The sequence below is a fragment of the Rhinichthys klamathensis genome, unplaced genomic scaffold, assembly GCF_029890125.1.
Source record: "Rhinichthys klamathensis goyatoka isolate OS25496 unplaced genomic scaffold, OSU_Roscu_1.1 h1tg000270l_1, whole genome shotgun sequence".
NCBI lineage: Eukaryota > Metazoa > Chordata > Actinopteri > Cypriniformes > Leuciscidae > Rhinichthys > Rhinichthys klamathensis.
In genome coordinates, this window is record NW_026606790.1 from 1,700,368 (window position 1) to 1,725,908 (window position 25,541).

Consider the following 25,541-nt stretch of genomic DNA (forward strand, 5'->3'; position numbering starts at 1 on the left):
ACACAGAACTAACGAGGAGAGCCGTGAACATATACAGGAGGAGAGTGCAACAGTTAACAACCAGTCAAGAGTCAAAAACAGAACAGGTCAAATGGACCAAATATGTTACAAAGTGCTCTACCTTGCATTTGAGATTCCTGGAGAATGTTTTCTTACCGACCTGACTCAAACTAAACAGCAGTCGGCCTGGGATTTCTTATTGGATCATAGTAGTTAACAGGGTCAATGACATGACGCTATGAAATTATTCAAAAAGTACATTAAAAATGCAATTCATGCATACAATGTTTGAATAAACCTTTTCTATTAAACGCAATTCGCATGTTTTTCATTTCTGTAAAATTAATTTAGATATATTTAGGGGCATTAAAGTAAATAATTCATGATACAAATAAAAAAAAAACATTGGGTCTCATTCATGAAACACGAGCAGAACGAATTTTTGTGTAAATCGTGTGTAAAGTGGTTCTAGCGTAAATTTTCGGATTAATTAAAATGTTCGCATTTTCCAAATGTTAGTTGGTACGAAAGAAATCTACACCTGCTCCCAGCCACGCGTAAATAGTGAGTTTAACATCCGAATGTTTTGCTCATTAATAACTAAGGCTGTATTTTTAATTCACCTTAATCGGGTACATATTTACACAGCATTTTGAAAAAAATATTATATATAGTAACTACATACGGTTTTTCTTTTTACTTCTACTGTTTGATTAACAGATGAAACTCCATTAACTGCATCTCTGTAAAATGCTGCCAAGCTTCCTTTTTTAGGACCTGATACGCCACTATGTAGCCTATGCTTGAAAATAAAATGTGGTGTTTTGAATGAACTTCTGATAATAAAACTTCGATTTCTGCATCTGAGAAATTTTTCTTTTTCATTCGCTTTTGAGAAGACATGTTGAAATCCTTCGTTTGGTTTCATAATATGATGCCCATATAGTTGTCAGTTGAATTTAATGGGCGGGATTTATGGTAATTGAGAACGAGCGTGCACGCGCGTCCCATTTACGACTGATTGGAATTCATTAACACACACACACATTTCACTATCACATCTGACGTTTACGAAGTATTTTTGAATCAGGAGATGAGTTTTCGGGAAGGTCTCTTTACGCGCAAATCACTCTCATATTTATTCGTATATTTACGAATGTTTCATGAATGAGACCCATTGAATTTTTCATTATGTTTTTAAGTATATATATTTTTTTCAAACCCATATGAAACTAACATGAATACAAAGAGTACATTTCTAAGAACTTGGCACAAGTTTTTTAACTAGATTTTTATGTTATGAACACACCTAGATCACTGAATACTGAATTTTCAAATGAATCAGCAAGCAGTATTTTGAATGTGCCTGACAGATTTTACTGCACGTTCAAGCAGAGCAGCCAAGGAGTGACCTGCCATAATCTACTTAAGCGATAACTAAAGCCTACTGTTTTACTAACTAAAACAGTCGTAATGCTGTAGAGCATGAAGTAGCGACCACGGTGTGATCTGTGAAAATCATCTGGAACAACTCCCAGGCTTTTCATCCACAGCAAGGTGATGAATTTTTGACCTTCAAACGAAATGGAGGGAGATTATCTGTGGGAGGTCCTGGAAAGGAGGGAGGAAGAATTTAGTCTTGTCGAGATTGAGCCCGAGGTGATGAGTAGCCATCAAGTTCAAATGTCAAGTGACAAGTTGAGATCGTTTTGGCGAGAACAGAGCAGGAGACAGGGAGTAGGTATGAGATATAGTGTTGATGGCACGGCAGTGATGATAGACCATGTGATTTGATCATGGAAAATTGCACCGGGCCCAGTACTGAGTCCTGTGTAGCTCAGGTGGTGAGAATCTAGGGGGTAGCAAACCATTCAATCTGCCTTCAAAAGACTTTTTAAGACAAATAACAAACGAGCTGATCCACAGAACCACAGTCTTATTTCAAGGTGGTGGTGTAACCAAGTGGTTAAAGATCTGGGTTTGTATCGGAGCTGTGGCACAGATATATAGAGCTGTTTTGCTATTGGGGACGCAGTGCTGTTCCCTTTTGTCTCCCTGTATTTTCTTGTTTCTCCACTATTCTGTTGAACCAAAATAATAATTATTCATTTATATTACTTTGATTTGTAATTACACCATTTTTGGCCAAATGGTGCAGGCCTACAGCAAACCTAGAGCTCTTTAAAAAATATATATAAAAAAAATTTATCAGAACGCTTTTATAAATTTTTTTTATCAGAAAACCCTTAGATTTTTTTTCCTCAAATTGTGCAGCCCTATGATTAAGTCACTACGGATTATCCAAAATTCAACCGATTCCTGTCTTTATCCAGCCAAAGAGTGCCACATCACACACCTATTGGTCTCGCTTCACTTGTCGCTGACCACATCTGGCTCTGACTAGGGATGCCAAATGATTCTTTGGTTAAAATTAAATAAATAAATAAATAAATAAATAAATCATACCCATGCTTTTGAATGCTCTGTGAATTCAGTTAATAAGAACAGGTGGAACAAAAACATCCGATGTGTGTAAAAATATGAATCTAATTAGGCATTGCATTTATTAATCAAATAATAAGACTAATATGTGTATTAATAATATGAATACTCTTAATAATATAAAATATTAAACCGAAAAACACCAATTTATTACTGTTCTTTAAAACTGACTGTTTACTTCACTACTTGTAAAAGTAATGTTTTTTTTTGGCTGAAACGGCTGAAAACAATGAAACAAAAGGCAAGCAAAGTAAAAAAAAATCTGGGTTTGTAATTAAAAGATTGCAGGTTCAAATTCAGCAACGGGTAATCCACTTAACACCAAGTTGGCTACAGTATAAGCTAATGTAGGTTGCTTTGGATAAAAGTGCATGTTGAATGGCAGCAGTGGTAAATTACTAAATGGTAACAACAATAAAGTATCGAGCCATTTTGATTTTGTTGTCTTCCTCTTTTCAGTGGCTTTCAGTGGACAGTTTGCATTATTCCCCTGGCTCCAAATCATGGGGGTTTGGCTCAACTCATCCTTTAAAGGTCTGAAGAATTGGATCAATACCTAAGCCTCTTATCATCTCAACCCAAACACAACACGCAATTAATCTCTCTACTCCGATTTAATGAGCGGTTCTAAATAACACCTTGCAAAAAGCTCTTTGTGTTAATGCTTACATCGATCTGACAAAAAGAGGTTTTGCTGGAACAAATCCATTCAAAACTGTCAAATACTTTATAACCAAGATAATAGTTTTTATAACACCCTGAACTCCAGAAACACCATTTGATTTGATTTTTAAAAGGGTAGGTTAACAAACTTCAATATTAGATTATTTTGGTTTGTCGATGCACTGTCTATTCGTCAAAAGTTTCTGGTACTTTGATGGCGGTCGCATACCAAACTCAGCGAGACTCCACCAAAGGAGACCCCAACACTACCTTTCATACAAACAGCGGACTTCTAGTTTCCCCGTCTCCTTTGTTCTCTGCTTGGTGGCCACTCGCACCATTCCACAAGAGGCTCCATCATCCCGGCCAACTGCTGGGTCCTCTCTTTCCATCCTCCAACTACTGACTTTGCCATCTCTGCTCTTTTCAGCCAGCCAGCAGCTCCAGGAGGGATGTAATAGGTTTGAAGGAGACTGTGTAGCTGTGGCTGGGGTTTGTTGCCACAAACACAGTGTGAGCGGCATTCAAATCTGTGTGTGAACCCTCCCCTACTAGTGTGAGCTGCAGGGCCTGTACAACAGAGGATTGGGAGCCGATGACAGCTCTGACTGATCCCAGTTCTAATGCTAAGAACATGTTGGGGGTGTTCTCCCTCAATATAACACAACCACAGACACGGTGTACTGCCAGCAGTCTGCATGCATTGTCGGGGAGTTAGTAGTGACACCACTAACATTTTTCAGGATTTTTTTCTACTGTATTCTCAAAACATTGCAGCTTTTTCAGTAACAAGCTAATTTTTCCAACCACAAAATTAAGGGTGTAACAGATCGTAGCTGATCCGTACGGACCAGGTCCAAAGGTTCGGCACTCATGTGATTTGCAGATTAATCGCAAAGTTAAACCATCGTAGAGAGAGAAAGTTTATCATTTGCATGTGTTTTGTCTTGCCAATTTACACATTCAAGTGATTTTAAACTATTCCAGTGCAAGAAGAACCAAAGAGAATTCAATTTGATACTCATGGACGACTGTCTCATAAACTAAAACAAAACAACAACAAAAAGTCCCAGGCCTGGTCCTCAGTCGTCACTCCTCCTTTTATCCTTCCGGAGCTCCTCCGTGGGACTCAAAACGAGTACGCCACCGGCCTCGCTCCGTCCCCACGGATCTCAGCACACTCTGCTTGCCACAAGTAGATTTTACAGTTTCTGAATAGATTCTTCAAAATTGTTAGCATGTGTGATTGATTGACACGTCTTTGTATGTGAAACACAAAAACTACCGTTTGAACATAAAAAAAAAAAAATCTATGGTTTTATTTAGCAAGAATTCTTTATATTGTTTAAACGTGCCAGTAAAGATTTATATTACAAAAATTACTATTTCAAATTAATGTTACACTTTTTTAACTTTTTATTCAAATATTAAGCAGCACAACAGTTTTTAACATTGACAATATAAAATGTTTCTTGACCACCAAATTATGAGAATGATTTCTGAAGGATTATGTGACTGAAGACCGGAGTAATGATGCCTGAAAATTTATCTTTGCAATCACAGAAATAAATTACATTTTAAATATTCAAATAAAATAAAAAATTGTTATTTTAAATTGTAATAATATTTCACAATATTACCGCTTTAACTGTATTTTTGACCAAATAAATGCAGCCTTCCTGAGAACAAACAAAGACACGTCTTTCACACAATTTTTAAATCATACTTATCCCAAACTTTTGAACAGTAGTGTACATATTTGCAAACACACATATGCTCACATATGGTCACTTACACAAAACATACTGTTTTCACAGATGGGGTGCCATAAACAAAATACAAATATAACCTCCCACTCTGTATCTGTGTGGGTAGCTACATGTCACATGCTTGCTTCTTAAAAAAGTACAGCAAGACAGCAAAGACCAAAGCACTACTGCAGTGATCCACAGCACCTTCAAACTGAGTGCTGCTGCAACAGAGCTCTGCTGCCACACATCTAACACACACATCAACCAGAAACAGCTCATATCCACTGCACCTTAAGTGGCTTCTTATGAAAATACTTGCATCTAGTCTCGCTACTATGCGCTAAATATGTACCGTCAGAAAAGAAAAATCGCAAATGTGAGCTCAGCAATGAGATTAAATAGAGCTTAAATTAAGACTTCTACCTCTCAGATATTTCTCCCGAGAAAAAACATGTTTTTCCTCTAGAATTTCGAAAGAGATGCTCACAATGTTTCAGACTGTGATCAGATTTGCCAAGATACCAAACTCTGCACTCAAAAGTTTAGAGATCTCAATATGAATGCAAACTTCTTTTCTGTCAGGACCACTATCGTCAAATACGATTGAGAGTTAGCATACAGTTTGGATTGGCGGTATGGTTCTGTTCTGGGCAAAAAGTCCATGCGCATCCATGCAGCCTAGCATGGATAAGAGCAGGGAGAGCAGCAATAACCCCTTTAGGGTAAACAGAACAGAACCAACATGAATGTATTGCAGATATTAGAGAATTTTATTCTGATTCAGGGGGACTCAGAATGCCAAATCCTGACTGACGAGAGGAGGAGCTGGGGATGGAGGAGGGAATTGGCTCCTGAGAAACGCGATAGCTGCTGATTAGGGATGTCCCGATCCGATACTCAGGATCGGTATCGCTCCGATACTGCCATTTTTGCGGGATCGGGTATCGATCTGACATCGATCAGACGAGGCCGATCCAAATCCGATATTGTGGGTATACTATTATGTGTTATTGTTAAGCCCCACAAAATGCACAAAAACATTCTAAAGTACCATAACGTTTTCGTGCACTCTATTATAAGTGTTCTGAAGCTATTATGTGAGATATAAATTAATATTTAAGTAATTAAATTCAAGATCACGTAAATTTTTCCCTCTCGCGGCTGTCAGTCATTCTCCATTCAGCATTCAAACAGCGCGTCGCGTTCGGTTGCAGTCAATGATGAAACTATCTTCAAGATGATTCAATGTTAATACTATTATACTTGATCTGTAAGATAAAGGTCTATGTTTTCGCATAAAACAACTTTATCTTGCTGGACTTTATTGCTGTAACTCAATCGTGTTACTCTCTACTGGGTGTCGGACGCTGTCGGTTTGATCACAACACTAGAGTCAGAGCACTATAATTGTTCTTCACGCGCACAGTAACTGAAATTTAAAACTGTTAAAAGAAAAGGCTCAATAAACGATTGCATAGATAGATACTGTATAATACACTGTCCATCAATATGTATCTCCGTTGTGCTTTGAACTTTTCAAAGCGGACTCGACGCGCTGCGTGCTGGAACTCCACGTGGCTTCAAGCGCATCATTCTCCGCTCGGGATGCGCATAAGCGCTTTGTGCCGCACTGTATTGGAGCCTTTCATATCATAATGCATTGACGCAATTAAAGCTTATTAACATTAATAATTATTAATGTTGCTGCCTCATTAAATAGCTGTGCAATACACTTAAAACATGTCTCAATTTTATAGCAGATTTAGCTATATCTAAAATAATTATCTTTTTCATTTTTGTTATCTTGTTTTTCATGAATGTATTTTACAACAATAAAAAGAGCAATGTGTATTATCCACTAATCTAGTTTATAATAGCATTTTTGTCATAGATTATGATCATATATTTTGGGGATTTGTTGTTTATCTTTATAATGAAGCTGTCTGTATTAAGTAGATTGTGTTTAACACACACAAGAGTGATAATCAGTTTAACACACAGTTATAGAAATTCTAATTGATTTAAAAAACAAAAACTGTACTGGTATTTTCACAATGTAGAATGCTGCTGTTTAAATTGTTTTAACTTTAAACCTGTTGGTAGCTAGCTAGCTTTAAGTACTGAAGTACCTGTATTTTCTTTCATTTATATATTTCTTTATTTTTTTGTAGTGTTTGAATAAAGGGTGGCAATCTTTCATAATCAACTGTTGTTGTGGACTATATAGGAGGTATATTTTAGGTGGCTAATTGAGAAAATTGCTATATTTTTTATTAGTTTAAGAATAAAATAAAAATATCGGATTAATATCGGTATCGGCAAAAGCCAAAGCTGCGGCATCGGTATCGGTATCGGAAGTGAAAAAGTGGTATCGGGACATCCCTACTGCTGATAATACTGAAGGAGCTTATATATTAATACAGTGATAGGTGTTGTATTCCTAGGTAGACGTGGATCAGCTGAGAGTCAGCTGACGCAAGCGTGACTAACGTGACCTGCCAGAACTGACGCAACGCTTGATTTTTTTGCCCTGTATACCAACATTTTTACTGGCCCAACCAAAAAATAATTTTGCTTTATAATGTATTTTCAGAATTTCTAGATGTTTTCACTACATGGTAAGGTGTATTTGCAAAAAAATAATAATAATTCTTTATACAAAAAAAGTGCAACAAGATTAAAATTACAGCTATAATGTACTTGCGTAAATTCACAAACACACTTTTGCCTAAAAAAGAGGGCATTCGTTGCGAAACAATGATTTAAAGTTTTCAACATATTCTTAAATATGCTATTAAGACTATCACAAGCCTCTTTTATGCTATCTGCAAAACCTCATCTATGTCATCCTGGTAGATAACATTATCTAGGTGACTAATCAGCAGAATTTGCATCAAAATGTCGAATTCAACGCAGCACTGACCCAAAAGGGCAAGTGACAGTTCTTATATCTGGCCCAAAATTCTCTCACTCTGGCACCGGGCCAACAGGTCATCATTATTGTTGAATCTTACCAAGAAATTTTAGGAGAAACATCTAATACGAAGTATTTCAAAAGAAACATAACTGAGAACTCCACTAAGCATTCTGAGCTATGAAAGAGGAACAGAATCTTCCTCTGGGTAGTACACACATCCATGTTTTCTAGATATCAGTTTGCATCAAAATCATGCTTTGAACAGAATACCTCAACACTTCGCACACATACACAAACATGCATGAACACATCCAGTCAAATCCACAGCACTGTCACATTTCCCCAATCACCTCCAGTCATTATTGACAGGATGCCAGAGTAGTGAGCCAAAAGCCAAAGTCAACTATTTGCAACTACCGTCTGCTTGGCTAATTGCATACATCGTCTTTCATTTAAGGGTGATTGAAGTGCAGGAATGAATCTAGCCGGCCCGACGGAGCTTCAAATAACTGAAGTTACTCTGCCAGCATCGAGAGATGCACAAGCCTCTAGAGCCAGCAGCTTTTGATTCATAAGATGTTCTGAAGTTCTCTTTCCTCGTGTGCTCGTTGGCTGATCTGAGACCATTAAAAATGAAAGGAGCATGCTGCCGCTCTGGAGATTCTGGCCTGCAGCACTGAGGAGTAGTTGGGCTAAATGATTCCTGTCAGTGTGTCAGAGATCCTCAAAAGTATCGTCACATGCTCACAACCGCACACCCAACTCAGATGCAGACAAACTCACAGGTTCAGCCAAGAAGACATTGTGGAGTGGATGTCTGATGAAGCCTTTTCAGCTCAAAGATGGAACCCTTAAAGCTTGCGTGAGAGGTTTGCACAGGCCGTCGCTAACCCTTTGGCCCTCTCCCTGACTGTGTATACGCACATCCATAAATGCGTGTGTAAAACCTGTGTGCAATTATGATTCATGGTTAAATTTATTTTAAAAACAATTTAAGATAAAAAAAGACCGCCTATAATAAGCTGTATAAAGCGCTAAATAAAGATGACTTGACTAATAAAACGAAGGAATATGCTAATAAAAATAAATAAATAAACTAACTAAACCCCGCTAGTTTTCATATATGGAATGTATTATTTATTTTGTATTATTAAAAACGTAACATATTTCAGAGTAGGAGTATTACAGCTCTATCTGGGATATAATGCATTCAATTTGTGCAACATTACAGTAACTTATCTGAATTGACAGAAACTTATCTGAATTGAAACGGTTACATAATGAATTACCTAATGCACAGAACAAATAAAGTATTTCAATGTGAGCAACTGTAGAATATAAATGCTCCCACCAGTTATATTTGAACAGTATAGATCTAACAGTGATTAAATAGTAATTATAAGGGTGGCATGCATTTGCAACCAGAGACATTCTAAAAACACGATTATTATAATTGGCCATCATTATCAAGAAAATAACCCTGGGCCCTTGGAAGTAAAGCTAGGTGGAGGGAAATATAATGCCTAAGGTAATACAATTTAATTATTGTTACATCATATTTTGCTCCTCGTGACTGATTTTGTAGCTTTTTGTCCAACTGGTTACAAGACAATAAACTTGAATTTTTTGGTGAATGAAAAAGAAGGACATAAAAGCAGCAAACAAAACAAAACTTTTAAAAAGTCTGACCGGTAAGAAAATATCTTATGTCGTCTTCACGAAGACTTATATAACATGGGATGAGTAAAGAAATATCTGGGTTATTCTATCTATTCAAATCTTTCCTTTCGTGAACTTGAAAAATAAATATTCTAAGTTTGAAAAACAAACCGGTGTTCACCTGTGCAGATTGGATAGACCCGTATCTCGAGAGAAAAGCAGTGCGATGTGTTCTGCCTGAAAGGAATATCAGTGTACAGCCTTTCTGAAAGGTACACGATGCAGTAAAGGAAAACAGCCCTGTGGTTTCCATCACTTCAGCTGACAGGAGAAGATAATGTATTTTAGATAGAGCTTATACACTGGACCGTGCTGCTGTCCATCAGTCGATCACTGCCTCGAGTCGATATCCCACAGAGCCTGAGACATGTTTATTAAAAAGGTGGTGGGGGGGTAGAATTTGCAGGGGGCTGAAATTGGCGAGCTTGAGACCTGGATGGATTCTACACAGTTAATTAAGATAAAACGATTCAATTCAGCAAAGATTGAGTTGCGATTGAGCCCAAGCTGCTCATGGTGCTTGCTCTGATTAGGAGCCAGAAAATGCATTTGCTGAGATTTTGATGCGAGACAATATTCCCGTTTTCAATTACACACACGAGCAACCCCCTAACTACCAAAACTGACTCATTTGCATGATTGAAATATAATTACAGCGAGATGAAAAAATGCCTGTGTTTTGTTTGGCGTTACAATTGTGTTTAATTGTTTCTGCTGTTTGTTTTTGGTTTGTTCGCTTGCTTGTTTTTTTCATTCAGATATCAGCAAAAGCACTCGTAACAATCGATCTCTGGGTCAACGAATAAGGACAAGCTTATTTTTCACATCTGGGATATAAAAGTCCACCTGTTTTCCACCATCCTCAATGCAGTAAAACAAAAAGACTAACTACGAACCCTTAACTATCATATACTATGCTGACATGGTTGTTCAGTATCCAAAATACTTTATATCATTCCTGAAGAGGAAAATTGTAAGCCTGACACAGATTCCTTTGTGGGGAAAAATCGATGGCACGAATAACACACACAAGCTGCGCAACAATAAGGAAACTAGATGTTCTCCGTCACCATGTCAGAAACCTCTAATGGCGTCTCACAGCTGTTCTTTCTCGTGTTGACAGCCGCTGCTCGGCACCATTAACAACTTACTGACGGGCCTTGAAACTCACCAACCCGAGAGCGTGAAAACTGTAATCAATGATAATAATGCTCAATCATTTGCTAAGACCTTATTAACACAAGTCCCACACTATGGGACTCTGTAATATTGAGTTGTGTTTAGAGTAATGCTCCATGCGTCTGTAGTTCCCTGCCTGATTCTGACAGCACTCTCTCATGGTGCGTTTCCTCCCACTTTTAGTCACAGTTTCCTGAGCTGCATCCTTTCAATCCTTCTCTCACTGTGGAGGTCACTGCAATGGGCCCTGGTCCCTCCGGTACTCTTTCAGTTTTTCTTCCCTCCTCATCCTCCACTTTTGGGCTGTCTGATCCATTTCAATGCCTTCAGTGGCCTTTTCACTACTAACAGAGTCAGTGTAGATGTCTTCACAAAACGAAACAGACACGCGTTCAATGTCTGCACCGATTCTAAATGTCAACAGCATGCCAGCTATCACCATTCATCATCAAGAGGACGCTGCAAGGTGTACTCAATGTTTAGCTCCTATCCATAGCTGTCAATTCATCTGTAGTGTATCAAACAATCAACAAGTGAGATTATTGATAGTCAATCTAAATATTGTCTTTATAACAAGCACTGCAGCATTTTAAATCCATACCAGTAATGCTCCAATAAGCAAATTCTAAAAATGTATGAGTGCAAAAATGGAACGCAATTTAAACATTAACATGAATGCTGGGAATTATGCAAAGTGCATGGTATGGGAATCATAAATAGCTATAAACAGAAATAAACACTCCAAAAAATAAATAAATAAATAAATAAAAATAAAACAAAAAAGAGCACATCTTCTGAAGAAATATGTACATTATGTTATACATTTCAGAAGCATCTCCAAATCCCCTGTCAAAAAGAAGAAGCTAACTTATAGTTTTAAGTTGAACTATGGTTTCGAAATATGAGGTTATTAGGATATTAACATATTCATTGCATGATACTCCAAACAACATATGGCAATGCCATGGTACATTTAGTGTTTTCCTGTTGGCTAATGCTAGTGTTTTATTCTTTATTCCGATCCCTATTAGCTTCCACAAAGTGGTTGCTAATCTTCCTGGGGTCCACACATCCATACAAGACAAAAACATACAGATAAAATAAAACCAAGAAATAATTACACTAATCAAAGCATCAAACTATAAATCTTAGCAGCACCATACCAAACATACAACACATATTTGCAAGCATTTTTTTACATTGTCTTCTAAATACATACGTGATTTTACCTTTTCGTATGTTTATTGGAATCATGTTCCAAGCAACAGAACCTGGATAAAGCACAGGTTTTTTTCATGAAATTTGTGCATGGACAAGCTAAAAAAAGTTGAGTCTTACTCACTTGACACGTTCCATAGTCATGTCTAAAACCCACATATACAAGTTTTTCAGAGAAGAAACAGGGTGTATGATACTTGATTACCTTCTAAAAATATACCAGCAGTCGTAAATGTAGTTTATCCTTCACTAACAGCCATGATAATTTTCTATGCATATCAATAACATTGGCATGAAATGGATAATGAAGCACTAACCTAGCTGCTCTCTTCTGAGCGATCTGAAGTTTTTTTTGCTTTTGTTTTTTCACAGATGCACTTGTGAAACTTGTGTGCACTACCGCTAGAGGGCCAAAAGTTACATAGTGTAGGCTACCTTTCAGTAAAATTGTTAGCTATTTTCTTCGCAACACTAATGTTCAGATTGACAAAAATTCATCCTAGTTGCAGCACTGATTTTGTGCTAGGCTGTTCAACTCAACAACTCCCCCTATATGTTTAATTTGTGTTGGTATATTGTTTAATTGAACCTATTTAATATAAATTGTAGTAGGCCTAACAAATCTATTTGGATAAACGCAAGAGGCCACTGCCAGCTGGTCATGTGATTGCATCATCGCGTCCAAGAAGAAACAAAAAAAACCTGCTTCTTCTAGAACACAGATTTGCCTAGATTCTCGATCTCATGTTAGTGTCCATCATTTTAAACATATTTGTCAGAAATATGATTAATTTTGTTGCGTGCAAAACATTGAAAATTTTTAAACATTTTTAAAAATTCTAACTGGTAGTCAAATATCTAATCTACTTTTCCACCTTGAAATTACAGAAAGCAATTCCAGTGGAGAATAACAGGCAGTAAAGAATAAAAACAACTCCTTGTTTTGATTAACATACATGCCAAAACCATAATTTATAAGATTATTAGATAATTACATTTATCTTGTAGGCCTATATTAAGAGGCTCATGGATGGTCAATCTTCACCATATGCAAATTTCATTTGGCATATTAATCAGATTAGTATGTAAAAGTTGATAAAAAAAATCTATAACAATAGAATGCGAAGGGATGAGGGTAATGATTAGACATGTGCAATATAATTAAATTCGATACAACCTGTAACAACAACAAAAAACATAGTTTTCCGTTTATTTCAAATGGAATTTACGCTGTTTTCTCACTTGCAAAGGTAGTAAGATCGATGAAAGCTCAAATTCAGTTCAGCCTTTTTTTTTCTGTGGCATGCTGATGCTGAAACAAGTTTTTTTAAACTAGCAGAGCTGTTTTGAGACCCTTAAACAAAATCTATTTCATCATTCTTTCAATTGTGATACTCAATAATGTACAAGTCATAGCAAACGAGTGAAAAGAACTGCGCAGGAGCCTGAGTTGTGAAGGAATGTTGTAGTTTCCCTTTTCCTGTCAGGTCTAAAACATTTGACTTCAACGCAGGAAAAAACAAGCTCAGCTAACTCTATAGCAATTAAGCCAAAAAGCCACTTCATACCGCACAATCAAAGACAAGAGGCAATCAAGCAAAGCAGACTGTCCTCCACATCAGTTAGCCTGCATCGAGACACGGCACCTTCTCCTCCAGCAACAACAAAAAGACCCGCCTTCGTCCTAAAGGAGCAAAAGCACTGTGTTTATGGAGATTACATACAGTGGCGGAGAGAGCCCAATTACCTACAGCAAATGTACTGCGTGGAGCCAAAACCCATGGCAGCCCACAGCGAAACAAAGTGATTTTACAGCTCAATTTTAATCTGCAGGCTTTGGCCTGGTCTCCGGTTCCCCATGTGGGCCTTTTAAAATCGGATTTATCGGTACACTTTAAAGCAGACCAGTGGCGGCACCAGCCCGATGCTTAGTGATGGTTCTGAGGGTTCTCCAGTGATAGTGTAGGGTTTAATGAGGTTGTCTGAATACACAGATGGTGCTGCACAGAAATACCCATATATATATATATATATATATATATATAATGTTGTATATATATATCAGTGGCGATTTCTTTAAGACTGCAAGGGAAGCTCAGCTTCCCCTATAATGTCAAAAAATTAATGGTCAAATGTGTACTATTGTGTTAACATTTTATTGACTAAAAATGCGTTAGAACATGATCATCTCGAAGACGAGTTCGTTCGAATCAGCTACATATAGCAGGTCGGCTGACTCGATCTCCTTCTCATACATTCCCGTAGTAGCGTCACAGTGCATTTCCCTATGGCATTTCCCCGTTGAAGCTCAGCGTCCATTGACTTCAATGGGGCTGCTTTGAACAGTTTTTTTTTCAGTGTTTCGAAACTAGACGGTCATTGGATAAATGCTGCGATTATGTCCCACCCACGGACGCTCAGCGTCTCTAGGGGGGAATAGGGAAGTGTGCTGACCTGGAGTCCGGGCGTCTGCTTGATGATTGAAAAATATCTCTGAAGTATTCCCGTTAATATTGACCTTTTTTTTAGCACACCAGGGTGACTAGGAACATTAATTTAAATTGTCTAGCTATGACTTCTGGTTTCACGGGAGTTTAAATATGAGGAAACACAAAGGCCAAATTCCCTTTATCATTCATCACAATGAGTAAAACCAAAGAATATAGTTCTGATGTGCAGCAAAAGATTGTTGAGCATCACAAAATAGAAAGTGGCTGTAAGAAAATGCTAAAGAATTGAAAATCCCCATTTTGACCATCAGGGCAATAATTAAGAAGTTCCAATCAACTAAAGATGTTATGAATCTGCCAGGAAGAGGATGTGTGTCTATATTGTCTTAATGCACAGTGAGGAGGAAAGTTTGAGTGGCCAAAGACTCTTCAAGGATCACAGATGGAGAATTACAGAGATGAGTTGAATCTTGGGGTCAGAAGCCAGCCAACCCAAAAAAAAAAAAAAAAAAAAAAAAACCTACATCACCACATGTTGTTTGGGAGGGTTTCAAGAAAATCCTCCTTGCTCATCCAAAAACAAACTCCAACATATTCAGTTGTCAGACACGACTGGAACTTCAAATGGCACAGGATTCTGTGGTCAGATGAAACTAAAAAAAGAGCTTTTGGGCAGCAAACACGCTAGATGGGTTTGGTGCACACAAGGATAAAAAGTACCCCATGTGTATAATTTAATAAACCATTGGATCTTTAATGTGGGCATATATCTTGCTGCTGGAGGTCCTGGACTTCTTGTTCAGATACATGGCATCATGGATTCTATCGAATATCAACAGATAAAAAATCAAAACCTGACGGCTTCTGATCAGGGCTGGACTGGGACAAAAAATCGGCCCGGGCATTTTGGCCCAGACTGGCCCACTACATATGATCATAAACACAACCGAACTTTGCACACCCTTGAATATGTATACCAATTCCTATTAAAACCACTAATGCCATGTAATAAGTGAATAGGAGTGAGTAAGAGTTAACAGATTAAATAACTACTAAGTTGAACTTGAAGAATTCTTTTGCTTTTTAATGTTAAATTCATCAATCTGGTGCACTTTGAGAGTTCAAAATTAAGAGCTCCAACCCATTTTCAGTGTGCAAATTGACTTTATGCACAGCTCCACTATATCCTGAACTTAAGCCAGCTCCTTTATTTCCTGTCTTACATTATTGGACACACTGATTAATTCAGGTGTGCCTGACCTCAGTAGTCATAGCAACAATAATCAGACACACCTGGATTAATCAGTGTGTCCAATAATGTAAGACAGGAAATAAAGGAGCTGGCTTAAGTTCAGGAAGTAGTGCAGCTGTGCATAAAGTCAATTGAACAAAGAAAAACTCAAAACTCTTTTAGTTGTGATATAGTGTCTGTCTCCATTACACTACTACATAATACTAGTTATAATATTAATCCCATGGCAGTAATAGCCATATGTTGTAAAACAAATGCACTGAAAAATAAAAGCAACTTTCATAATTAGTTTCGTACTAATTTCTATACTTGAAGAGAGATAAGCACATTATCTTTTATTTTGACGGAAACGACATCGATCTTTTATTTTGGCGAAAAACATGGTTTACAAACTCGTCTCATCACAATTCTAATAAAATGCGTAATCGTCAAATATGCAGATGTGGAAATAATGCGTAACTGGGTAGTGGGTTCCTACATAGCCTAAGTGTTCTGAAAGTAGCCTCTGCTTACCACAGTTCTCTACACTCACTTATTCCTCACCTTATCCTACTCACTATCCTCATCAGCCACTTGAAGGGCCTTTTGAAGTTTTTTTTTTTTTTTTTACGCTATTTCTCTGCACATTCCTTGCGTTTCTTCTCCATCGTTCTGACTATTTTGACAGATACACACTGACACTGCTCGCTCACTCAGAGCTCAAAGGGGGAGGTGTTTAAAGATGTGATTGGACCAGCCCAGTGTCAATCAAGAAAATAACCAATGGGCCGCTGATCTACGCGTTTCATGTGCCGGTCTGTGAGAAAAAAAAACCCCTACGCTGTCCAATGCATTACACCGGCACAAAGATCCCAGCGCCGCCAATTAAGCAAAACTAAACGCAATGGGCCGCCGATGTGCGAGTTTTATAGGCCGTTTAGACAAAATTTTAAGTATGAGATGTATCGGCCCACAAAGCACGTCGGCCCACCGGGAAAATGCCCGGTATGCCCGATGGCCAGTCCAGCCCTGCTTCTGATAGAAATCTTATAATGGGCTGTGGTTGGATCTTCCAGCAGGACAACGATCCAAAACAAACATCAAAATCAACACAAAAATGTGTCACTGAGCACAAAATGAAGCTTCTGCCATGATCGTCCCAGTTCCCTGACCCGATGAGTGGAGTGAACTGAAGAGGAGAAGCACCAACATGGTCATGGATCTGGGAATCTGAAGGATCTGGAGAGATTCTGTATGAAGGAATGGTCTCTGATCTCTTGTCAGGTGTTCTCCAAATGGTGTTTTATTAACAAAGTTCAGGAGGAGCACGTTCAGATAATTAACATGGGTGGAGAGCACTCGCCAAACAATGATAAGAGGTGTATATAGTTTCAGCAGTCTCACCTCAATCCATTGACAGTTTTGCAGCATCCCTCCACCACCCCTTCTCCACTCTTCTAGTCCTAACCATTTCCATACTCTGTGTATGTACACAGAGAGTACTCTGTGTTCGGGCCAAATTCCAAGCTCGGAGCCCTCCCCCCGGACAGCACGCCAAATGTGTAAGTGTGAACTCGTGAAACTCATCAGGCATTGTAGGAGAAAACTCAGAACTGTTATCTTGGCAAAAGGAGATTGCAAAAGGTATTTAATAAAAGGGTGCCAATAATTGTGGCCAACATGTTTTGGAGAAAACATTTATTTCATAATGTGATTTCCCCCCAACTTTCAATTCTTTTACTTCAATGAAAGGTTAGATTTTTGCAAAAAAAATTTATGAAAGATCAAAAGGATAAACAATGCAGATTTATTTTTTACAGCCATTTTTGATCATATTTACCAGGGGTGCCATTAATTCTGACCACATCTGTGTGTGTGTGTGTGTGTGTGTGTGGGTGTGTGTGTGTGAGCACAATACAGTATACTCAAACACACACATACAGCTATATAAATAACTAAACATTTCAACTAATATGTATGTATATATGTGTGTGATATATGAATACATTATACATTTTTTTTAAGTTAAATCCTGCCACCCAAATCCAAATTTAATTCAAAAAGACAAAAAAAAAAAAAAAAACGAAATGCTGCTCTGATTAAATTACATATTAAAGGCCTATAACCACAAACATATTTTATAGCTGTACATTTACAAAGATGTTTCCCCCTTAAATGAATTTAGCTACTTTTTACTTTTCTACTTTACCTATGGAGGATCCCTTTCCCACTCTACAGATAAAGCGTTGTGAATTCCGGCTCGCATACCCCGAAGTGATAAAATAAAACAAAATTCTGTATCAAAATGTATAGGCAAGAAAAGTAGTTTGTTTAGGCTGGGTTGTATGAATTACAAACCTGCGCACATATTTTGAAAAGCACATAACTATAGAATTCTGAATGAGCATGTGAACGCCATCAGCGTTAATCACAGGTTCGCGTTTAAAGTCTGATCATTTCGACGGAGGAGAATCAATCAAAGTTAACTTTAGCTGGAAGTAACATTATTCAAGAACCGCTATAACGCCAAAACAATCTGTTACCTTAAATTATATGTTTATCTCTGTAAAGCTGCTTTGAAACAATCCATTGTTAAAAGCGCTATATAAATGAAGATGACTTGACTTGACTTGACTTTTTGTTTGGATTTTTCTTTTCTTTGTGTAGCATGACTGTAGTTTAACTACGAGCAGCTTGACAAGTTAAAGTTTTAAAGTAGATTCCCCAACACTAAAAAAAAAATCCTGGTCGTTTTGAAGTAACACTCAGATCTTGGTGGCTATTTCGGATTAAAGATTGACTTTGAAAAGGGAACCATGGTACACTAACCAGGATGAACCAGAGGGGAGCAGCTGGGAAAGGTAATTGCCTAGTTGGTGCCATGTGAAATGAGTATGGAGGGTGTTGCTTTATCTGTGGGCTGTAATATAGGAGTTGAAGCTAGAGGAAGCACAGAAGTAGAGAAGCAATTCGCTTCCATTTAGATTTAGGCTGCCTGAACCCAAGTGAACCCTGCTTAGTGCTGTTAATTAAATCTGAAAGTAAGGTGAAGGGCAAAAAGGAGGGTCAGAGTAGGATGCAAGACGAGAGGAGGGGAAGCTAGGATCTTATCGAGGAGCGCATACCATGCTTTGGCAAATAATAATGTAAATGAAGCAGAGGTCAGCAAGTTTTCCTAACAAGTGCAGCCCCCCTGCTGGCACAAGTGTTAACTTTATACGGAAACATTGGGAGAGAGAGGATAATGGTGTAAAGAAAATGGCTAGACTGTACTTATCCATGTCAAATCATTAATTCAGAGGTTGAGCATCAGTTTCAAAAGAAATGAGACTTTAAAAATGCAGTTTGATGAAAACACACACTTTAGTTGTGTCCCAAATGACGCACCATACTATGCACTTATACACTACAGGTTGAGAACCTAGAGCGTAAGTACATAGTGTATGAATTGTATAAGGTTATTTAGTCTGATATCTCTGAGTCTGATATATCTTTTCTATTTGGAATTTTCAGTGAACACACATGCACTAAATGCCAATAGAATAATGCACAAGCATGCAAATTAAGACGCGACATTTGACTTTGAATAAAATTCACCGAATGTTGAGTTAGATGTATTAATTCCATTCGGTGAGCTTAATTACAGTACGTCTGTAAGAAAAACTATGAAAGTGGAATTATAATATTCTCACCGAGCTTTGGTTGTGTTCTACATGTAACAACCTGCTTGCACTTAATTACTTGTCATAATTAATTTTAAGCAGGATATACAATTATTTATTTTTATATTTCACAGGTGTTGAAAAGAGTATTGAGATGACAGATGATCTTAAGTTAAAGGTGGGGCTAGAAAGAATTCTGAATCAAATAGCTCTGTACCTTGAGCATTTTATAAAATTTGAATGGATGTAGAAAATGCATGAGAATTCAGCTGAAAGTGCTTTGAAAAACTCCTGTTGCTATTACCATATGAAATGGACTGCAAAATTATCACCGTCGACAGCAACTGACGTCTCTAAAAGGGTCTAAACATTTTGTTCCTGAATTCAGTTTGCAGAAGATTATCCATTTTGGGGGTGAATGACTTCTAAAAGATGATTGTAGAGAGAAAAATCTCAATTCTATAGCTGAAATTGGAGAAGCCTTAGGCAAAATTAATTTCCCTGAGGCAGCGTTGCCGAAAATTGGCAAATGGCTTAGAACCATGAGAAAACATTTTTGAACATATTGGTTTTACTATTATCTTTGCACTAGTCATAGTCAATATTTTTGACATCTGAGGCCAGACATAAAATTCCTGCCGAGCTTTAAAAGTGGTTTCTTCTTTTGAAATGTATCGTCTGATTGGGGAGATTTTTGATAAGCCTTTTACTGAAGATGAGAACTGCTTTTAAAAATATCTTTGCTTAATTCCCAAAAGAAAACATCTTATCTGCCAAAATATTTCAAATTCTATGGATATTATTGGATATGTTAACTTCTCACTTTCTATCTGTCTGTCTGTCTGTCTGTCTGTCTCTATCTATCTATCTATCTATCTATCTATCTATCTATCGATATAATCCATCCATCTATATGCCAATAAACATTCAAATTTCAAGGCTTTTAAACATCTTTTTCAAAACTTTCAAATACGGATTTGTACAGCTCTGTCAACATTTGGCTTGAAAAGTTTTGCTTTTAAAATTTGCAGTTATAATAATTTCAGTACATTTTAGATCTACTTCTGTACAGTGATAGTGATAGTGTTTGTTTATATACAGACAATGATAGGTAATATTCAGTCCAGTGTTTTTACAGTGATTAATTTCATAGTCTGTTTATTAATTTCAGAAACTGTCTTTAAACATTGATGAGCAATCATTAAAAGTTCGTCACCTGCATGACTAGAAACTAGTTATACGTAGGAACCCTGAAGCGCTCAACGCTTAATTTACTCTCATGCTAAATTATTTTCAATTATTATTATTTTTGTTTAAGATGGATCATTTGGGGGCACAATTCATTCCCTTACAAATGCCTATGGTAGGGGCTCTCTGTCTAAGTAATTATGTACCCTTTAAGGCCGCTGAGATGTTTGTCATCCCATCAACAGCACAACGATCGCCAAGATCCTCATGCAACAAGACGCTTGGAAAAAGAAGCGAGAAGCGAAAGAGAACGAAGCTGTCAGGGGGAGGAAGAGGTGTGATCTGATCCCTCACTCCTTCTTGCTGAGTTTGGAGGGAGAGCGAGATGGCGGGTGAGTTGTTTGACTAATGCTCTGTTAGCTAATGTGTCCAGACCACCCACTGAGTTGCACCCATCTGTCTGGCTCTCATATTGTCTTGTAGTAGTGATGTGTGCTCGGTTGCATGAGCCCAGCACTCTCAGCCCTGTTCTGGGGAGGCGCGTGCAATACTCCCACTGGTAGCAAGCTGGCGGGAGTCTGCTCTGGCTTTCATGATAATGTATGCATTTTTCTGCTGCTTTACACCGCTAGATGCAAGCCATCGTGTTTTTTGTTCACATGAGAGTTTGGGGGGGAAAGCAGATATATTTGGCAAGGTTGCCACAGATGTTCTCCTTAGTCAAACTGCACAAATTGGAAGTTATGGCCAAAGCTAAACTCTGATGTAATATGATGCAAACTGTAAATTGTGTTCTGAAGAACACAAACATCTGTAGTTGTTGTATCTTAGAATATAAATGTCTTGTTTAGTGCCACAGGAAACCCCAACCGGCAGCGTGAAAGGAAAATGGTTCAGAATCAAACATTACAGTGCATAGTTCTCTTTTGCAACCCCCACTGGAACCGAGTGAACTGCCTTGCTGCCTATTACCTATTGCTGCCTTCTAATACAGCATCCTAACTAAAATGGATATTGATAAAAAGTACCATATCAATAGCATTCCTCATGCAAAATGTACAACAGACTTGAATCAGAACTGAATTCAATAGAGTTAGCGTGTTGATTAAGGTCCCAAAACTCTAATAAGCATAAAAACACATAGCAAACACAAATATTGGGAAAAATGGTATTTAATTTAGATTAACCATTTTTTCAAAACCATTCACACAGAAGTACATTTCAAACCAAGCAGCTTTATGTTGAACGACTTGAACATCAGCAAAAGCTGCATGTGGAACTTTTTCGCCCTCACGTGAAACTCTCAATCATATGGATTTCTGTTGAAATGATTGGATTTTGCCCACGAAATTTTGCAGAGCTACAGTAAATGTGACCACACCTTTATATTTATACTCAAAAAATGTTTCGCTTTGTGTTGGTCGGACTTTTCATTCACTTCATTTTTGGGTGGATTTTTTTCACAGAGCTCCCAGTACATTATGGGATTACTTTCTACACAAGTGTATACACATGGTGCCTCATATCTGATATTTGCTATCTATTCAATGCATGGTGACAAGCTCAGTGAAAAAGAAATCCATCCCAGATGGTGGATGAAGAGTAATGTCTATTATAAAAATACCTTACAGGGCTCGACAATAAGATCTGCCCAATGGCCAGACCAGTGTGAACGGCCATCGATTGGGCCACTGCTGCATAGTCACAAAACTTTGTCATTGGCCCGTTTTTAAGCCTTGCCGATTAAAATATTCAAGCGCAAGAAGACACAAAAGACAACTCAATTTGGTACTCAGAAACCCGCGTCTCAGACAGTGCGGGAATACTGAATTGAGTTCTCTTTCATGTCTGCTTGCGCTTGAATGGACAAATTCACACAAAATAATGTCAAAATGCCTGCCTTGGTGAGAATTTTTGTACACATTGTCGGTTATATCTTAAGTAAACGTAAACAGTTGAGAAGTAAAACGCATGTGTAACACTATATTGCCTGGTATTCGATTTTAAAGTGACAGTTAATGTTAATCAAAGAACAAAGGACAAAGAAAAAATCACTCACTGCTCCTGACTGAATAACTTTTGTAACTTTAATAAGGAATAATCTTTATTTAATTTATACAGTGAAGACAGTGTTATTTTACATTTGATTACTTTTTTCAGTCTCTGTAGGCCTACATGAAAACTACTGTAAGACCATCCTGAAAAACTTAATAATTTGATTTGTTCTTAATCTATTACTAGCTATGTTTCCATCCACACGTTTTTATCCGCATTAAGTGATATCGAATGAAAAATGCCTTATGGAAACAGTAAAATTCGATTGAATTTCATGAATATCGACTCAAATGAAATACGATCGGTCTCATCGGTTTTTATCTTGATCGATATACGGCTTATGCGATAAACGCGGATGGAAATGTTATTAGGGTGCGATCCATTTTGCCTAGTAAAACTTTGTTCGCAAATGTTGGCTTGAATGTTGTGCAATTCGGTGAGAAAATGAATGGAAACACCTTAACATGTCTCAAATCAATTCGATATACCAATTTGATCGCAAAACAGCATGTGACGTCATTACGCACAGGTTTTTATCCGCTTTAAAGCCGTTTAATGGAAACACACTTTCACCAGCTTTATTCGCATGAGGTTTTTTACCGAACTTCAGATAATTCGATTGACAAGTGGATGGAAACATGGCTACTGACTGTTTATTATCTTCAATAATATTTTAAAATTATATTAGTTAGGCTAGTAGTTTTTGCTGTGGTACAGTATAAAAAGTTGCTATTGCATAGGCTGACTATGCAGGGACAAAAAGTTCTCAGATTTCATCAAAAATATCTTTATTTGCATTCCGAAGATGAATGAAAGTCTTATGAGTTTGGAACGACATGAGGTTGAGTAATCAATGAAATAATTTTTCTTTTTGGGTGAACTAACCCTTTAAGGTTGCACGGGTCAAACGTAACAAAAATAATACCTATTTTTATTTATTTATTTATTACTGTTTTGTGGTGGGGCCACAATGTGAACCACTGGCCCGACTGGGTCCAGTAGGGAAAGTCCTTAGTGTTGAGCCCTGCCTTATCATAGAATGAGTAGTATGCTATTCCAAAATCACGATACCTTAAATTGTTCACCAGGTTTTGAAAAAGAACCAACATCTTATTTTGCCTGCAACACATACACATACGAAAGAACAAAATTAGAGGTTGTCAAGAATCTTCTCAAAAAAATATATCAACTTAGACGTTCATGGCAATGATTATAATACTCCATCTAATCATTTTGGAGGTCTAAATTGCCGTCCTCGAGCTGAGGTTGTCAGATTGACACTTATTTATTTGGACCGTGTTCAACAAAACACAGTCCCTGCGTTTATTTTTATTGATGTCGAGCAGGAAGCGGCATACGGCTGCTGGCAGCCACCCTGAATTATGAGGAAGGTGATTACAGCCCCTCTCTCGCTCTCTCCATAGCTAAAGATCAGTGAGACCGAGAAAGACAGCTCTTGTAATCACACTTAATAATCTTGTTGTTTGTGAGTGTGCGTGGTAATGATGCTGGCACTTCAGCATTGGCTCACAGGGGACCCACTATTGTTTCATCGTCTCATTGCCTTCCACTGGCACCACAACAGGTGCCTATGTGAGGTTCCTGGCCAGTTAATACAAAAAATAAAGATTATAGTCCATTTTTTTAAGCTTCTCTGTCTATACCATTGCTTAATCCCAGCAATGGATCTAATGACCATGCATTGAGTGGACCAATCACTGTAATGTACTTCAACTTTCTCAGGATTCCATGTTTATGGCCTCCATCTCCATGTTATGATCCTCATAAAGTTTCTCATAATAGCTCAAAGTGCTGTTTGCTAAATTAATGACGTGAACCCTCTTGTTCTTTTGGCATCAACGTCTTGTTGTTTTATATACTTCTCTGTTTCATTTGTGACCTGAATAAGACTGAGCATCTAACCTAAAGCGCATTTGAATGATGTTGGCATAGTCAGTGCCGCGTTTGTCAAACCCAATGCACAAGAGTGTACACGACACGGGAAATACACACTCAAGAGAATTAGAGTGATTCATTCTCTCCGAAAAATGATTCACCCTTTTAATTTTGAGAAAAGCAATGATAATGTCCAAGGAAATTCATGTTTCCTCTCACTGAACACGATAAACAATTTTTATGTGTGATTATATGTGACATTTTCCTGCCCTTTTGACCTGAATCATCTCTTCTAGAAGAGTAATGTAGTTCTAAATGAGGGTTCTGGAAGAGCTAGTTCATCTAATCATGATGCAGTATATAAACAGCTCCTTGCCTCACTATGACGATTCTGGAAACTCAAATACATTGATTTCTGTATTTATAATAACTTCAGTAAGTAGTTCTGGTGAGCATGACAAGTCTCTCTACATTACATTCAAGGATTATATGAACAGGTTAACGCATGTAACCGTTTCAGGGAGAGAAAAAAACTGGTCATAGAACAAACTAGTCTCAATGACAAAACTTATTTAAAGGAAATAGTTAACACAAAAATAAAAATTGTCGTTTACACACCCTTGAGTCATTCCAAACCTGTATGAGGTATTTGGGGGAAAGCTGACTTACATTGTATGAACCTAAACTTTTTTTATTATTATTTATTTATCTTATCTGGTGTTTTACAGAAGAAGGAAAGTAATACAGGTGTGGAATGGCATGAGGGTGAGTAAATGATTCAAGAATTTTCAAATGCTCAAATCCCTAAAGGAATAGGCTACTTAAAGACGAACTGTAATGTTAAAAACAAATGGATAGGTGCCAAAGTGTTTGTGAAGTGTTTCTATGCAGCATATTATTAATTTCTGAACAGTAGCCTACATTAGTTTTGCACCACTCTGTTAGTTCAAAATTCATATGGTAATTGTATATTCAGCACATTTAACCATGGCCATTTGGAACCCACCTTCAATTGCTTTATAACCGGTCATCAATAACATGTCAAGAGCCTGTAATCATATTGATTCACTCACCATGAAGTAGCACCTTTTACGCTACTACTGTATGTGA

The 25,541-nt window shown here is 37.6% G+C and overlaps 1 protein-coding gene across 1 annotated transcript in view; it reads right to left on the reverse strand.

Moving 5' to 3' along the window:
• si:dkey-112m2.1 (transmembrane protein 132C) overlaps positions 1 to 25,541 on the reverse strand; it is a 175,211-nt gene that overhangs the window by 149,020 nt on the left and 650 nt on the right. The window lies entirely within an intron of this gene.